The sequence below is a fragment of the Pseudophryne corroboree genome, chromosome 6 (genome assembly GCF_028390025.1).
Source record: "Pseudophryne corroboree isolate aPseCor3 chromosome 6, aPseCor3.hap2, whole genome shotgun sequence".
Taxonomy (NCBI): domain Eukaryota; kingdom Metazoa; phylum Chordata; class Amphibia; order Anura; family Myobatrachidae; genus Pseudophryne; species Pseudophryne corroboree.
Window position 1 is genome coordinate 382,180,126 of NC_086449.1, and position 17,553 is coordinate 382,197,678.

Below are 17,553 nucleotides of genomic sequence, written 5' to 3' on the forward strand. Positions count from 1 at the left end.
TGGAGTTCTCTCATTCGGTGCTGCAGAGTCATCCGCACTCTCCCGCCCGTTTGGGAGCTTTGGTATAATCCCCATGGCCCTGACGGAGTCCCCAGCATCCACTAGGACGTCAGAGAAAATAAGAATTTACTCACCGGTAATTCTATTTCTCGTAGTCCGTAGTGGATGCTGGGCGCCCATCCCAAGTGCGGATTGTCTGCAATACTTGTACATAGTTATTGTTACAAAAAAATCGGGTTGTTTATTGTTGTGAGCCATCTTTTCAGAGGCTCCTACGTTATCATACTGTTAACTGGGTTCAGATCACAAGTTGTACGGTGTGATTGGTGTGGCTGGTATGAGTCTTACCCGGGATTCAAAATCCTTCCTTATTGTGTACGCTCGTCCGGGCACAGTATCCTAACTGAGGCTTGGAGGAGGGTCATAGGGGGAGGAGCCAGTACACACCACCTAGTGGTCAAACTTTTAAATTTTGTGCCCTGTCTCCTGCGGAGCATCTATTCCCCATGGTCCTGACGGAGTCCCCAGCATCCACTACGGACTACGAGAAATAGAATTACCGGTGAGTAAATTCTTATTTTAAATTACCTGCTCGTTGCCAGGGGTTTCATGCTCTTGGTTCCATGCACGGTGCCAGGGGTTTTCATGCTCAGGGTGTCATGCTCGTTGCCAGGGGTTTCATGCACTGGGTGTCATGCTCGTTGCTAGGGGGTAGTGCTTGTTGCTAGGGCCATGCTCCCAGTGCCACATATGCCCCAGTGCCAGATATTCCCCCACAGTGCCAGGTATATGCCCCTAGTGCCAGATATTCCCCCACAGTGCCAGGTACATGCCCCCAGTGCCACATATACCCCCCCCCCAGTGCCACATATGCCCCCTCAGTGCCTGCTCCCCCCAGTGCCAAATATTCCCCCACAGTGCCACATATGCCCCCTCAGTGCCTGCTCCCCCCAGTGCCAAATATTCCCCCACAGTGCCAGGTATATGCCCCCAGTGCCAGATATTCCCCCACAGTGCCAGGTATATGCCTCCAGTGCCAGATCTTCCCCCCACAGTGCCATGTATATGCCCCCAGTGCCAGATCTGCCCCCACAGTGCCAGGTATATGCCCCCAGTGCCAGATCTGCCCCCACAGTGCCAGGTATATGCCCCCAGTGCCAGATCTGCCCCCACAGTGCCAGGTATATGCCTCCAGTGCCAGATCTTCCCCCCACAGTGCCAGGTATATGCCCCCAGTGCCAGATCTGCCCCCACAGTGCCAGGTATATGCCCCCAGTGCCAGATCTGCCCCCACAGTGCCAAGTATATGCCCCCAGTGCCAGATCTGCCCCCACAGTGCCAGGTATATGCCCCCAGTGCCAGATCTTCCCCCCACAGTGCCAGGTATATGCCCCCAGTGCCAGATCTGCCCCCACAGTGCCAGGTATATGCCCCCAGTGCCAGATCTGCCCCCACAGTGCCAGGTATATGCCCCCAGTGCCAGATCTGCCCCCACAGTGCCAGGTATATGCCTCCAGTGCCAGATCTTCCCCCCACAGTGCCAGGTATATGCCCCCAGTGCCAGATCTGCCCCCACAGTGCCAGGTATATGCCCCCAGTGCCAGATCTGCCCCCCACAGTGCCAGGTATATGCCCCCAGTGCCAGATCTTCCCCCCACAGTGCCAGGTATATGCCCCCAGTGCCAGATCTACCCCCCACAGTGCCAGGTATATGCCCCCAGTGCCAGATCTGCCCCCCACAGTGCCAGGTATATGCCCCAAGTGCCAGATCTTCCCCCCACAGTGCCAGGTATATGCCCCCAGTGCCAGGTATATGCCCACAGTGCCAGGTATATGCCCCAAGTGCCTGCTCTCCCCCCCCCCCCATGTGTTGGAGGGACACGGAGCGCATCGCGCGTCTCTCCTGCGTCCCTCCTGGCTCTCCCCCCGGCTGGTCTAATAAAGGAAGTGCCGGTTCGTGAGCCAATCAGAGCTCACGAACGGCACTTCCTTAGACCGGCCGGGGGAGAGCCAGGGAGGGACACAGGAGAGACGCGCGATGTGCGTTCCGTGTCCCTCCAACACAGCAGGGAGGGAGAGGAGACCGCAGATTGACATGCGGACGCTCGTCCGCATGTCAATCTGTTCTAAGTCAGTGGCGCCCCCGCAGCCCCTCGCCCCCAAGCCACCGCGAGGACTGCGGGGGCAGTAGTTACGCCACTGGTGTGTAACACAACCAATAACTATTAAGCAAGTACTGTAGCTAGAGTCCGCACTGGGACGGGCGCCCAGCATCCTCTACGGACTAAGAGAAAAGGATTTACCAGTAGGTATTAAAATCCTATTTTCTCCTACGTCCTAGAGGATGCTGGGGATGCTTCAAGAACCATGGGGTTTATACCAAAGCTCCAGAACGGGCGGGAGAGTGCGGACGACTCTGCAGCACCGATTGACCAAACATGAGGTCCTCTTCAGCCAGGGTATCAAACTTGTAGAATTTCGCAAAAGTGTTTGAACCCGACCAAGTAGCCGCTTGGCAAAGCTGTAACGCCGAGACCCCCCGGGCCGCCACCCAAGATGAGCCCACCTTGCTGGTAAAGTGGGCCTTCACTGATTTCGGTAATGGCAATCCAGCCGTAGAATGAGCATTCTGAATCGTAGTACAGATCCAGCGTGCAATAGTCTGTTTGGAAGCAGGAGCCCCAATCTTGTTGGGATCATACAGGACAAACAGAGCGTCTGTTTTCCTAAGTTGAGCCGCCCTAGCGACATAAATCTTCAAAGCCCTAACCACATCGAGGGATTTTGACTCAGCGAAGGCGGCCGTAGCCACAGGCACCACAATAGGTTGGTTCATGTGGAACGCTGAAACCACCTTCGGTAGAGACTGTTGACGAGTCCTCAACTCCACTCTATCTTCATGGAAGATTAAATAAGGGCTCTTGTGAGACAAGGCCGCTAACTCAGACACCCGCCTTGCGGATGCCAAGGCCAACAGCATGACCACTTTCCACGTGAGAAATTTCAACTCTATCTTCTGTAGAGGTTCAAACCAATGAGATTGAAGGAACTGTAACACCACGTTAAGATCCCATGGTGCCACTGGGGGCACAAATGGAGGTTGGATGTGCAGCACGCCTTTCACGAAAGTCTGAACTTCCGGAAGGGAGGCCAATTCTTTTTGAAAGAAAATTGATAATGCCGAAATTTGCACTTTAATTGAGCCCAAATTTAGACCTGCATCCACACCTGCTTGCAGAAAATGGAGAAACCGAACTAGCTGAAACTCTTCCGCAGGAGCCTTCTTGGACTCACTCCAAGACACATATTTCCTCCAAATACGTTGATAATGTTTTGCTGTCACTTCTTTTCTAGCCTGAAGAAGTGTGGGAATGACTTCACTGGGAATACCCTTTCGGGCTAGGATACGACGTTCAACCGCAAAGCCGTCAAACGAAGACGTGGTAAGTCTTGGAACACGCACGGCCCCTGCTGTAACAGATCCTCTCGTAGAGGAAGAGGCCAGGGATCTCCCATGAGTAATTCCTGAAGATCTGTATACCAAGCCCTTCTTGGCCAGTCTGGAACAATGAGGATTGTCTGAACCTTTGTTTTTCTTATTATCTTCAGCACCTTTGGAATGAGTGGAAGCGGAGGGAACACGTACACCGACTGAAACACCCATGGTGTCACTAGGGCGTCCACTGCTATTGCTTGAGGGTCTCTCGACCTGGAACAATATCTTTGAAGTTTATTGTTGAGGCGGGACGCCATCATGTCTATTTGAGGAATTCCCCAAAGACTTGTCACTTCTGCGAAGACCTCTCGATGAAGACCCCACTCTCCGGGATGGAGATCGTGTCTGCTGAGGAAGTCTGCTTCCCAGTTGTCCACTCCTGGAATGAATATTGCCAACAGAGAGCTTGTATGTCTTTCTGCCCAGTGGAGAATTTTTGTGGCCTCTGCCATTGCCGCTCTGCTCTTTGTTCCGCCCTGGCGGTTTATGTGCGCCACTGCTGTCACATTGTCTGACTGGATCAGGACGGGCAGGTTGCGAAGAAGACTTTCCGCTCGAAGAAGGCCGTTGTAAATGGCCCTTAACTCCAACACGTTAATGTGTAGAGAAACTTCCTGGCTTGACCATCTTTCCTGGAAAGTTTCCCCCTGTGTGACTGCTCCCCAGCCTCGGAGACTCGCATCCGTGGTCACTAGGATCCAATCCTGAATCCCGAACCTGCACCCCTCTAGGAGGTGAGAGCTGTGTAGCCACCACAGGAGTGAGATTCTGGTCTTGGAGGACAGGATTACTTTCCGGTGCATGTGCAGATGAGATCCGGACTATTTGTCCAACAGATCCCACTGAAACACTCTGGCATGGAACCTGCCAAATGGAATGGCCTCGTAGGCCGCCACCATCTTCCCCAGCACTCGAGTACATTGATGGATTGACACTCTAGCTGGCTTCAGAATTTGTTTGACCAGACTCTGAATTTCCAGAGCCCTCTCTTCTGGAAGAAAAACTCTCTGTACTTCTGTGTCCAGAATCATTCCCAAAAACAACAGTCATTTTGTCGGACTCAACTGTGACTTTGGCAAGTTTAGGAGCCAACCATGTTGTTGCAAAACTGTCAGGGAAATCGTAATGTTCTGCAGTAATTGGTCCCTGGATCTCGCCTGGTAATGACAATCCTGAATAGCAAACCTCAGGTAAGCCTGATGCGGAGGATATATGGGGACGTGTAAGTAGGCATCCTTTATGTCGACCGACACCATAAAATCCCCCTCCTCCAGACTGGAGATCACTGCTCGGAGAGATTCCATCTTGAATTTGAATTTTCTCAGATAGAAATTGAGGGATTTTAGGTTCAGAATTGGTCTGACCGAGCCGTCCGGCTTCGGGACCACGAACAGGCTCGAACAAAAGCTTTCTCCCTGTTGTGACGGGGGCACCTTGACAATTGTCACGATCCGGGTATCTGGACACCATTTCTTACCCATCAGATGCCTCCTAAGGCTGGCTCAGCGCTCCAGGACCGGATCCCATCTGTTATCCTGATGTGTACATTCCTGTATCCTCTCCTGTCACTCTGGGACGCTGTCACAGTAAACGCCATATTACACCTGGCATGGCGTCTCCCGCGGCCTCCGCCGCCGTCCCTGAACTTCTGCATGCAGAGTGTCTGAGTGGCGATTACGTCAGCCGCGGCCTCCGCTGTGTCCGCGTGGTTGGATGTGCATCTGTCAGCCTGGCGCCTCCTGTCTCCGGTGGCCGGCGCCGCCATTACTGTTTTCATTACCACATGGATTACAAACCAAATTTCCCTCCAAGTGTCTGCATGGGCGCAGCCATCTTGGATTCTGTCAGATGATCATTTCCACCAATCTGTTCTCAGTATTGATAATCTGCATGATTGCCTAGCCAATCCCTTCCTTGCTGCAGGTATAAATACACTGTGCCTGAGCAAGGAAGGCGTCAGTGCTTTGGTTGTCAAACCTAGTTCCTGTTTGTCTCTCTCCTGTGATTGTCTTCCAGGTTCCAGCTCCTGTCTCAAGACTTCCACCATAGAGACCCGCACCAGCATTCCACCTGCGGTGTAGCCTGACTCTCCAATCCATTGTGGATTCATCTGTTTCCAGCTACAACATTACCTGCTTCCAGCTCAGCTTCCAGCAGAGTACAGCTTCCCTTAAAGGGCCGGTGTCCTTTCTACACTTTACCACTCTCCACCGGTATTATTATTTCTCCGCTCTCAAGTTCTACATTTCAGTTCATATTTCATCGCTCCCAAGTTCATTTATTATTTAACTGGTTCCAGCCAGTATCCACTCCGTGCTAACAACAGTCTGGTTCCAGCCAGTATCCACAGCAGCTGTTTTATCTTCAGCAACCCAGCTTTTCCTGGAACACCAGCTGGCACAATCCTGGGTTATCTCCATTGCTACAGTCGGGCCTGGTAAGGACTTTCCATCTAGAAGATCATAAGAACTATCTCACACTACCAGTGCCCTGTGGCTCCTGCCATCCTGTAGTACCCAGGAACTGTATTTATTCTTTGCTGACTTTTACATTTTCTTTTACTGCTGCTGTGTTGCGGAGTTGTCATAATAAACATCATTGACTTTTATCCAAGTTGTCGTGGTCACGCCTTCGGGCAGTTATTATTCATGTTACTTACATGTCCAGGGGTCTGATACAACCTCCCAGGTTCCGGTACATCTCAGCCCCTACAACTGAGGCTGCCTCCCGTCAGCTCAGGCCCTCAGTTGTGACAGTAAGCACTGACCTAATGAATCCAGCCGGAGACCAGGATCAAGCGGCCAGGCCGATGCAAGAACTGGCAGCCCGACTAGAACATCAGGAGGCTGCACAGGGCCACATCATCCGCTGTCTCCAGGATCTCTCTACTCGGCTGGATGGGATTCAGACAACTCTCCGTGGATCAGGCGCGTCTGGTGCGTCAACCACAGTGACTCCAGCTATAACCCCACCCACCTTACCCATTTCTGCTCCACGTCTTCATCTTCCAACGCCAGCAAAATTTGACGGATCTCCAAGATTCTGCAGGGGATTTCTCAACCAGTGTGAGATTCAGTTTGAGCTACAACCTGGCAATTTTCCCAGTGACCGTACAAAAATTGCCTACATTATTTCTCTTCTCAGTGGCTCAGCCCTTGATTGGGCATCACCGTTATGGGAGAGGTCCGACACCCTGCTATCTTCCTACACTGCCTTCGTGTCAACATTCAGGCGCATCTTCGACGAGCCAGGCCGGGTAACCTCAGCTTCATCCGAGATTCTCCGTTTACGCCAGGGGTCACGTACTGTAGGACAATATCTGATACAGTTCCAGATCCTGGCATCCGAACTGGCATGGAACGACGAGGCCCTGTATGCTGCATTCTGGCATGGCTTATCTGAGCGTATTAAAGATGAGTTAGCTACCAGAGACTTACCTTCTAAATTAGATGAGCTAATCTCACTCTGCACGAAAGTTGATTTACGTTTCAGAGAGAGAGCAACTGAGCGTGGAAGATCATCTGCTCCAAAATCTTCTGCTCCTCCTCCTCGTCAACTGTCACCATCTAAAGATGAGCCCATGCAACTTGGCCGTTCCCGTTTAACTCCTGCTGAGCGCCGAAGACGTCTCTCCGAGTTTCTCTGTCTCTATTGTGCAGCTCCGTCTCACACCATTAATGCCTGTCCCAAACGTCCGGGAAACTCCAAATCCTAGCTCGCCAAGGAGAGGGCCGGCTAGGAGTAATGATCTCCTCTCCATCTCCTCAAGATTGTAATCTCCCAGTCTCGCTTCAAGTTGCTCAACGTTATCGGAACGTCATTGCCCTCCTTGATTCCGGAGCAGCTGGGAACTTTATTACCGAAGCCTATGTTAAACGGTGGTCCCTACCCTCCGAGAGACTTCCTTCGTCCATTTCTTTAACTGCCGTGGATGGCAGCAAAATTTTTGATGCAGTTATTTCTTTAAGGACTCTACCAGTTCGTCTGAGAGTGGGAGTTCTTCATTCCGAACTTATTTCTTTTTTAGTGATTCCAAGAGCCACACATCCTGTGGTCCTGGGCCTTCCATGGCTCCGTCTTCACAATCCTACAATTGATTGGACGACTACGCAAATCCTGGCATGGGGTTCCTCCTGTGCTGAGACATGTTTGTTTAAAGTATTGCCTGTCTGTTCTTCCTCCCCCAGGTCGTCTGATGTTCCACCTCCTCCATATCAAGATTTCACGGATGTGTTCAGTAAAGCTTCTGCTGATATCCTTCCTCCTCATAGAGAATGGGACTGTCCGATTGATCTCGTTCCAGGGAAGGTTCCACCTCGAGGCCGAACTTATCCGTTGTCTCTGCCTGAGACGCATTCTATGGAGGAATATATTAAAGAGAACCTAGCAAAGGGGTTCATTCGACCTTCTTCTTCTCCAGCCGGCGCAGGCTTCTTTTTTGTAAAAAAGAAAGATGGTGGTCTGCGGCCGTGCATCGACTACAGAGGTTTGAACGACATTACCATCAAGAACCGTTATCCTTTACCCCTGATTACTGAGCTCTTTGACAGAGTTAGCGGAGCTACCATCTTTACAAAGCTGGACTTGCGAGGTGCATACAATCTCATCCGGATCCGTGAGGGTGACGAGTGGAAGACCGCCTTTAACACCCGTGACGGACATTATGAGTACCTCGTCATGCCCTTCGGATTGAGCAATGCTCCAGCTGTCTTCCAGCATTTTGTCAATGAGATCTTCAGAGACATTCTATACCGTCATGTCGTGGTCTATCTAGACGATATCCTCATTTTTGCCAACGATTTAGAGGAACATCGTTTTTGGGTTAAAGAGGTTCTGTCCCGTCTCCGTGTCAATCATCTCTATTGCAAATTAGAAAAATGCGTCTTTGAAGTCAAGTCCATTCCGTTTCTAGGGTACATTGTGTCCGGTTCCGGACTAGAGATGGATCCTGAGAAACTACAAGCAATCCAAAATTGGCCGGTACCCTTAACCCTCAAAGGGGTCCAGAGGTTCTTAGGGTTCGCCAACTATTACCGAAAGTTTATACGAGACTTTTCCACCATTGTGGCGCCTATTACTGCTTTCACTAAGAAGGGTGCTAACCCGTCCAAGTGGTCTGAAGAAGCCATGCAAGCATTTCATCTTTTAAAACAAAGGTTCATCTCTGCGCCTGTTCTGAAACAGCCTGACATCGACTCTCCTTTCATCTTAGAGGTGGATGCCTCCTCCGTTGGAGTAGGAGCGGTGTTATCTCAGAGGGCTAAAGATGGCCATTTACACCCTTGCAGTTTCTTCTCCCGGAAGTTCTCCCCAGCTGAGCGCAACTATGCCATTGGCGACCAGGAGTTGCTAGCCATCAAGCTCGCTCTAGAAGAGTGGAGGTATCTGTTGGAGGGAGCTTCTCATTCAATCACCATACTTACAGACCACAAGAACCTTTTATACCTGAAGGGCGCACAATGTCTCAACCCTCGTCAGGCCAGATGGGCACTTTTCTTTTCCAGGTTCGACTTTAAACTCCAGTTCTGTCCGGGCTCTCAGAATCGCAAGGCCGATGCCCTTTCCCGCTCATGGGAGCAAGAAAATGAGTCAGAGTCTTCAGACAAGCATCCTATTATAAATCCGTTGGCATTCTCCACGGTAGGGATGGACTCTACGCCCCCATCAGGGAAAAGTTTTGTGAAGCCGATGCTAAGGAAGAAGCTCATGCATTGGGCCCATGCTTCCCGTTTTGCCGGACATACAGGTATCCAAAAAACCCTGGAGTTTATCTCTAGGTCCTATTGGTGGCCAACTCTGAAAAAGGACGTCTTGGAGTTTATTGCATCTTGCCCAAAGTGTGCCCAACATAAAGTATCCCGCCAGTCGCCTGCGGGGCAACTGGTTCCACTATCCGTTCCCCGTCGACCATGGACCCACTTGTCGATGGATTTCATTACAGACTTACCCATGTGCAACAAGTTCAATACCATCTGGGTGGTAGTTGACCGGTTCACCAAGATGGCACACTTCATTCCTCTCACCGGTCTTCCGTCAGCTTCCAAGTTGGCTCAAGTATTCATACAAGAGATCTTCCGACTCCACGGTCTTCCTGAAGAAATTATCTCAGATCGAGGAGTTCAATTCACAGCCAAATTCTGGCGAAGTTTATGTCAAGTCCTCCAAGTCAAGCTAAAGTTTTCCACGGCTTACCATCCTCAGACCAATGGTCAAACCGAGAGGGTGAATCAGGACTTGGAGGCCTTCCTCCGCATCTATGTGTCCTCCTCTCAAGATGACTGGGTTCAATTACTTCCCTGGGCCGAGTTCTGTCATAACAACCAGTATCATTCTTCATCTACTTCAACACCATTCTTCACTAACTTTGGATTCCACCCTAAAGTCCCTGAGTTCCAACCGCTTCCAGCAACTTCTGTTCCCGCAGTGGATATCACCTTGCATCAGTTTGCCAATATCTGGAAGAGCGTACGATCAGCTCTGCTCAAGGCATCGTTCAGGTACAAGAAGTTTGCGGATAAGAAGCGTCGAGCAGTTCCTGCTCTCAAGGTGGGTGATCGGGTATGGTTATCCACGAAGAATTTGAGGTTAAGAGTTCCCAGTATGAAGTTTGCACCTCGCTATATCGGTCCTTTCAAGATTGAACAAGTCATCAATCCTGTTGCTTACAGACTCCAGTTGCCTCCCTTCTTAAAAATACCCAGGACATTCCATGTTTCCCTGTTGAAACCGCTGATCTTGAATCGGTTTCATTCCTCACTTCCTCCAACTCCGAAAGTCCAAACTCAACGAGGCGTTGAGTATGAAGTGGCCAAGATCCTGGACTCACGTCACCGTTACGGTCAACTACAATACCTTATTGACTGGAAGGGTTATGGTCCTGAGGAACGTTCATGGACCAATGCTTCTGATGTCCATGCTCCTGCCTTGGTCCGGAGATTCCATTCCAAGTTTCCTCAAAAGCCAAAGAAGTGTCCTGGGGCCACTCCTAAAGGGGGGGGTGCTGTCACGATCCGGGTATCTGGACGCCATTTCTTACCCATCAGATGCCTCCTAAGGCTGGCTCAGCGCTCCAGGACCGGATCCCATCTGTTATCCTGATGTGTACATTCCTGTATCCTCTCCTGTCACTCTGGGACGCTGTCACAGTAAACGCCATATTACACCTGGCATGGCGTCTCCCGCGGCCTCCGCCGCCGTCCCTGAACTTCTGCATGCAGAGTGTCTGAGTGGCGATTACGTCAGCCGCGGCCTCCGCTGTGTCCGCGTGGTTGGATGTGCATCTGTCAGCCTGGCGCCTCCTGTCTCCGGTGGCCGGCGCCGCCATTACTGTTTTCATTACCACATGGATTACAAACCAAATTTCCCTCCAAGTGTCTGCATGGGCGCAGCCATCTTGGATTCTGTCAGATGATCATTTCCACCAATCTGTTCTCAGTATTGATAATCTGCATAATTGCCTAGCCAATCCCTTCCTTGCTGCAGGTATAAATACACTGTGCCTGAGCAAGGAAGGCGTCAGTGCTTTGGTTGTCAAACCTAGTTCCTGTTTGTCTCTCTCCTGTGATTGTCTTCCAGGTTCCAGCTCCTGTCTCAAGACTTCCACCATAGAGACCCGCACCAGCATTCCACCTGCGGTGTAGCCTGACTCTCCAATCCATTGTGGATTCATCTGTTTCCAGCTACAACATTACCTGCTTCCAGCTCAGCTTCCAGCAGAGTACAGCTTCCCTTAAAGGGCCGGTGTCCTTTCTACACTTTACCACTCTCCACCGGTATTATTATTTCTCCGCTCTCAAGTTCTACATTTCAGTTCATATTTCATCGCTCCCAAGTTCATTTATTATTTAACTGGTTCCAGCCAGTATCCACTCCGTGCTAACAACAGTCTGGTTCCAGCCAGTATCCACAGCAGCTGTTTTATCTTCAGCAACCCAGCTTTTCCTGGAACACCAGCTGGCACAATCCTGGGTTATCTCCATTGCTACAGTCGGGCCTGGTAAGGACTTTCCATCTAGAAGATCATAAGAACTATCTCACACTACCAGTGCCCTGTGGCTCCTGCCATCCTGTAGTACCCAGGAACTGTATTTATTCTTTGCTGACTTTTACGTTTTCTTTTACTGCTGCTGTGTTGCGGAGTTGTCATAATAAACATCATTGACTTTTATCCAAGTTGTCGTGGTCACGCCTTCGGGCAGTTATTATTCATGTTACTTACATGTCCAGGGGTCTGATACAACCTCCCAGGTTCCGGTACATCTCAGCCCCTACAACTGAGGCTGCCTCCCGTCAGCTCAGGCCCTCAGTTGTGACAACAATGACTTGATTTTGACACAGCTTTTGTATTGCATCGCATACTATCTCCCTGTCCAGAAGAGAAGCTGGTAAGGCCGATTTGAAAAATCGGTGAGGGGGACCGTCTTGAAACTCCAGTTTGTACCCTTGGGACACTATTTCTAATACCTAAGGATCCAGGCCCGAACGAACCCAGACCTGACTGAAGAGTTGGAGACGTGCCCCCACCGGTGCGGACTCCCGCAGAGGAGTCCCAGCGTCATGCGGTGGATTTGGCAGAAGCCGGAGAGGACTTCTGCTCCTGGGAACCTGCCACCGCTGGTGACCTTTTTCCCTTTCCTCTTCCTCTAGCAGCAAGGAAGGAAGACCCTCGTCCTTTTTTGTATTTATTGGGCCGAAAGGACTGCATCTGATAGTGGGGCATTTTCTTTTGTTGTGCAGGAACATAAGGTAAAAATTATTACTTACCCGCGGTAGCCATAGATACCAGGTCAGCGAGGCCGTCACCAAACAAGAAACCACCTTTATACAGCAGAGACTCCATAGCCTTCTTAGAGTCAGCATCAGCATTCCATTGATGAATCCACAATGCTCTCCTGGCTGAGACTGCCATGGCATTGGCCCTTGATCCCAAAAGGCCAATGTCCCTCGCAGCTTCCTTTAGATAGACTGCAGCGTCCCTGATATAACCCAGTGTCAAAAGAATGCTATCCCTATCCAGGGTATCTATCTCAGATGACAAGTTATCTGCCCACTTTTCAATAGCGCTACTCACCCATGCCGATGCAACGGCAGGTCTGAGCAGCGTACCCGTAGTGACATAAATGCATTTCAATGTATTTTCCTGCTTATGATCCACAGGATCCTTTAGGGCCACCGTGTCAGGAGACGGAAGCGCCACCTTCTTGGACAGCCGTGATAGAGCTTTGTCTACAGTGGGGGGTGACTCCCATTTATCCCTATCCCCAGAAGGGAACGGATATGTCACCGGAATTCTCTTGGGAATCTGAAACTTCTTGTGAGGATTTTCCCAGACCTGTTCAAAAAGCGTGTTCAGTTCATGAGACGGAGGAAACGTTACCTCAGGTTTCTTTCCTTTATACATACAGACCCTTGTATCAGGAAACGTAGGGTCTTCCGAGATATGTAACACGTCTTTTATCGACACAATCATGTACTGAATGCTCTTAGCCAGTTTAGGATTCAATCTAGCATCACTATAGTCGACACTGGAGTCCGTGTCGGTATCTGTATCTGCTATCTGGGTAAATGAACGCTTTTGTGACCCCGAGGGGTTATGGACTTGTGACAACACATCCTCCACGGATTTTTTCCATGCCTGGTTCTGAGACTCAGATTTATCCAATCTCTTATTTAATAGAGCCACATTTGCATTCAAAACACTCAAAACATTTACCCAATCAGCAGTCGGCGGTGCCGACAGGGTCACTCCCACAGTCTTTTCTGTCCCCACTCCAGCTTCCTCCTGGGAAGAGCACTCAGCCTCAGACATGCCGACACACGTGTACCGACACCCACAACCACACTGGGGCTATAGGGGACAGACCCACAGTAAAGCCTGTCAGAGAAACACAGAGGGAGTTTGCCAGCTCACAACCCAGCCCCTATCCTGGTACTGAAACGGTTTATACAATGCCTCAGACCTGTTAGCGCTTTCATTATTATTAAACCAGCACCAAATTAACTGTGCCCCCCCCACTGTTTTGCACCCTGTTACTTGTACAGCAGTGTAGGAGGACAGGACCAGCGTCTCTGCAGCTCTGTGAAGAGAAAATGGCGCTGATGAGAGCTGTGAGGGCTAAGCCATGCCCCCTTAATGGCGCGCTTCAGCCCCGCTATTTTTCAAATATTTATACTGGCGGGGGTTCGGATTCAGTGCCCAGGCACTATATACCACTTTTGCCAGTCACTTAAATGAGGATTTATGCTGCCCAGGGTGCCCCCCCCTCCGCGCCCTGCACCCTGTAGTGCCGCTGTGTGTGTGGGAGAATGGCGCGCAGCGCGGCTGCTGTGCGGTACCTCAAAGCCGTCACTGAAGTCTTCTGATCTTCCTCTACTCACCAGTCTTCTGACTTCTGGCTCTGCAAGGGGGGTGATGGCGGGCTCCGGGAACGAGCATCTAGGCGTACCTAGCGATCAGACCCTCAGGAGCTAATGGTGTCCTGTAGCCTAAGAAGCAGAGCCTTGAAACTCACAGAAGTAGGTCTGCTTCTCTCCCCTAAGTCCCACGAAGCAGGGAGCCTGTTGCCAGCAGTGCTCCCTGAAAATATAAAACCTAACAAAAGTCTTTTTCACAGAAACTCAGGAGAGCTCCTCAGAGTGCATCCAGTCTCACTGGGCACAGAATCTAACTGGGGTCTGGAGGAGGGGCATGGAGGGAGGAGCCAGTTCACACCCATTCAAGGTCTTGGAATGCCCATGTCTCCTGCGGATCCCGTCTATAACCCATGGTTCTTGAAGCGTCCCCAGCATCCTCTAGGACGTATGAGAAAATAATTCCACCATATTATGCCACACACCACAATGCATGTGATACATTATGGCCTACAGTAAGGCTTCTAATTACTTTTAAATCGCCTGCTCGTTGCCAGGGGTTTCATGCTCTGGGATGTCATGCTCATTGCCAGTGGTTTCATGCTCTGGGCTGGGTATCAGGCTCGTTGCCAGGAGTATGTAATGCTTGTTACCAGGGGTTCCATGCTTGTTGCCAGGGGTTTCATGTTCTGGGTGTCATGCTCATTCCCAGGAGTCTGAAATACTCATTGCTAGGGGTTTTTATGCTGTAATGCTCATTGCTAGGGGTTACGCTCGTTGCTAGGGGTGTACACAGTCGCTGGCGCCAGGCCTGCTATTCTGCTCCTTCTCCTCCCGCTCATAGTACTCCATTTAGGGGGCGGAGTTTCACAAATTGACACGGTTGTGTCGTAACGTCATGACGCAATCGCGTCATTTCAGGACTCGTTCTGCACATGCACTCAACAAGTCCTGTGCACACAGCTTCTCCACCATCAGATTTGTAAGTAAACCTCGGCTTTGCGTACAAATCCAAATCAGGCCCAGAGTTTTATGTTGAGAGGACGAACCCATGTCTGGTGGATGGGGAAGAGTACTTGTACGTTACTAAGTAGTAGAGAGCCCATCTTTTCTTTTAAATAACTGTCCTGTTTCGTTATGGACATTTCTTTCTCTGTGAGTGTCTGAAATATTCAGTGTAATATATAGGTTCTACAGAGATTAATTTAGGATATTATAAATATAGAGGGACAGAGCTCAGCACTCATCCAACTGCTCTCTTCTAGCAACCCCATGAAATGTTTATGTTTTTATTTTTATATATGTCACACGATAACAACTGTGACAGAGTAATATGTATTATCAAGGGGAGATTATCAGAAATTTGAGCAGATTTGGAACCCTTTGCTGAAAAGATGATATACAACCCACTTTAGACAAAATCAACATCTTATATAAAATTAAAACAGTTCAGCTAAAGAACAAAATAAAAATGGAAAGCCTACACTTTCCCAGTCACTGGATAGATTTAAAAGGGAGATAAGTTTGGAAAAAACCTCAATTCCTGGCTTGCCTAGTCTCTCCCTTGTCTGTGATCAAATATTGCCGACCTACCGCGTGCACACACTCCAGCAATTAGTAGTTCATTCTATTACCTGCACAGGTACAGGAATGACTAGGCAGGGAAAATGGAGGGAATACAACCTCTCTTCTGTCACTTGCTAGTGCTTGATATAAATATATGGTAAGCACTAAGATGCACCACTCGGGTGATAATGTGAATAATTAGTCTATTTGAAGTGTTACTGTATAGTTTATAATTAATGGTCATTATAAAAACAAACCTTCAGAATTAGGCATGGGTGAGAGCTGGTGTGAAGAGATAGATAGTAAGTGGCTAGTTACTTGACGAAACAGCAAGCTATTGAAACACACACAGATGTTGGGCATAATCCATCTTGGAATGTAGAAGTGTGGAAAGCGCTATCTGGTGATTTCCAAACATCTGCGCATGCATTTAGATTAAGATCACACGCAACTGCAATTTATGTCCTGGTGGGGGCAGCGACCCAGCGTTAGGAGGACGCAGTCCGGACAATGGGGGTCATTCCGACCCGTTCGCACGCAGCGGTTCTTCGCTGCAGTGCAAACGGGTCGGAAATGCGCATGCATGGCGGACGCATTGCGCACGTATGTCGTTGCCTGGCGACGCTCGTCGCTGGCCAACAACGCCGCCCGCAAGAAATGTGATTGCAGCGGCGATCGCAAGAAGACGGGACAGGTGGGAGGCGTTACGGGACGGATACTCACCGTTTTCCAGGCGTGGTGAGTCCAACGCAGGCAGATCCAGGCATTTGGAGGGCGGATGTCTTACGTCAGGACCGGGACCTTCATCGCTGGATCCGCTGCACTGGGTGAGTAACTACAGCCCTGGTCTTGTTTTGCTTGAAACTTTTTTAGCATAGCTGGGCTGCACAAGCGTTCGCAGCCCTGCTATGCTAAAATACACTCCCCCATAGGCGGCGTCAGGTTGATCGCACGAGCAGCAAAAAGTTGCTACATGCGATCAACTCCGAATGACCCCCAATGGAGGCGTGCCCGGACTGCTTGCAGGGCAGGTCACTTGACATTGCACGCAACAGCTGCAACACAAAACATGGTGGACATGTTTCGCAGCTAGGTTACCCTTAAGATGCAAGTGCATTGCTGCATGGTGATGTGCTCGCATCTCAGCAAGGGGTGGGGGGTGGGGGGGAGACCGAGCATGCGGGGCAGCCGCGGCCCCTGCATGCAAAAGAGTTGTAGCTTTGCGATTTCTTGCAAAACTACAACTCATGCTGAATTAGGCACGTAGGCCCTCATTCCGAGTTGTTCGCTCGCAAGGCGATTTTAGCAGAGTTACACACGCTAAGCCTCCGCCTACTGGGAGTGAATCTTAGCTTCTTAAAATTGCAAACGATGTATTCGCAATATTGCGATTACAAACTACTTAGCAGTTTCAGAGTAGCTTCTGACTTACTCGGCATCTGCGATCAGTTCAGTGCTTGTCGTTCCTGGTTTGACGTCACAAACACACCCAGCGTTCGCCCAGACACTCCCCCGTTTCTCCAGCCACTCCCGCGTTTTTTCCGGAAACGGTAGCATTTTTATCCGCACGCCCATAAAACGCCGTGTTTCCGCCCAGTAACACCCATTTCCTGTCAATCACATTACGATCGCCGTCGCGAAGAAAAAGCCGTGAGTAAAAAAACTATCTTCATAGCAAAATTACTTGGCGCAGTCGCAGTGCGAACATTGCGCATGCGTACTAAGCAGAAAAACGCTGCGATGCGAAGAAAATTACCGAGCGAACGACTCGGAATGAGGGCCGTAGTCTTTTATTTACTGCTTTTAAAGAGAATTTAAATCTAATCCTTAAAAATTTGCTTACATCCTGATTACAATTTATATAATACACTGTTATCTTTATAGGTCCTGTGGTGTGATCCCATACGTTGATATGGCAAGCCTTGATAGAGCATAAAATAGTGCACTAGTACTGTGCAGACAATGAGTTATGAATGACAGTATATGGTGTGAGCGTTCTCTGTTCCAGCCTCACTGGCATATTACTAGTTACTAGTACAAACCAGCTAGAGTGCTGACAGGCTGTGACAGCGGCATCACCTTCCCATTGCAAGATACACAACAGGAGCAAATGCGAGCACTGTTACACTCACATACAGCAC

General features: G+C 49.9%; 1 long non-coding RNA gene across 1 annotated transcript in view; it reads right to left on the reverse strand.

The window, feature by feature from the left end:
- Positions 1–17,553, reverse strand: part of LOC134932393 (uncharacterized) — a 62,187-nt gene that overhangs the window by 44,456 nt on the left and 178 nt on the right. The window lies entirely within an intron of this gene.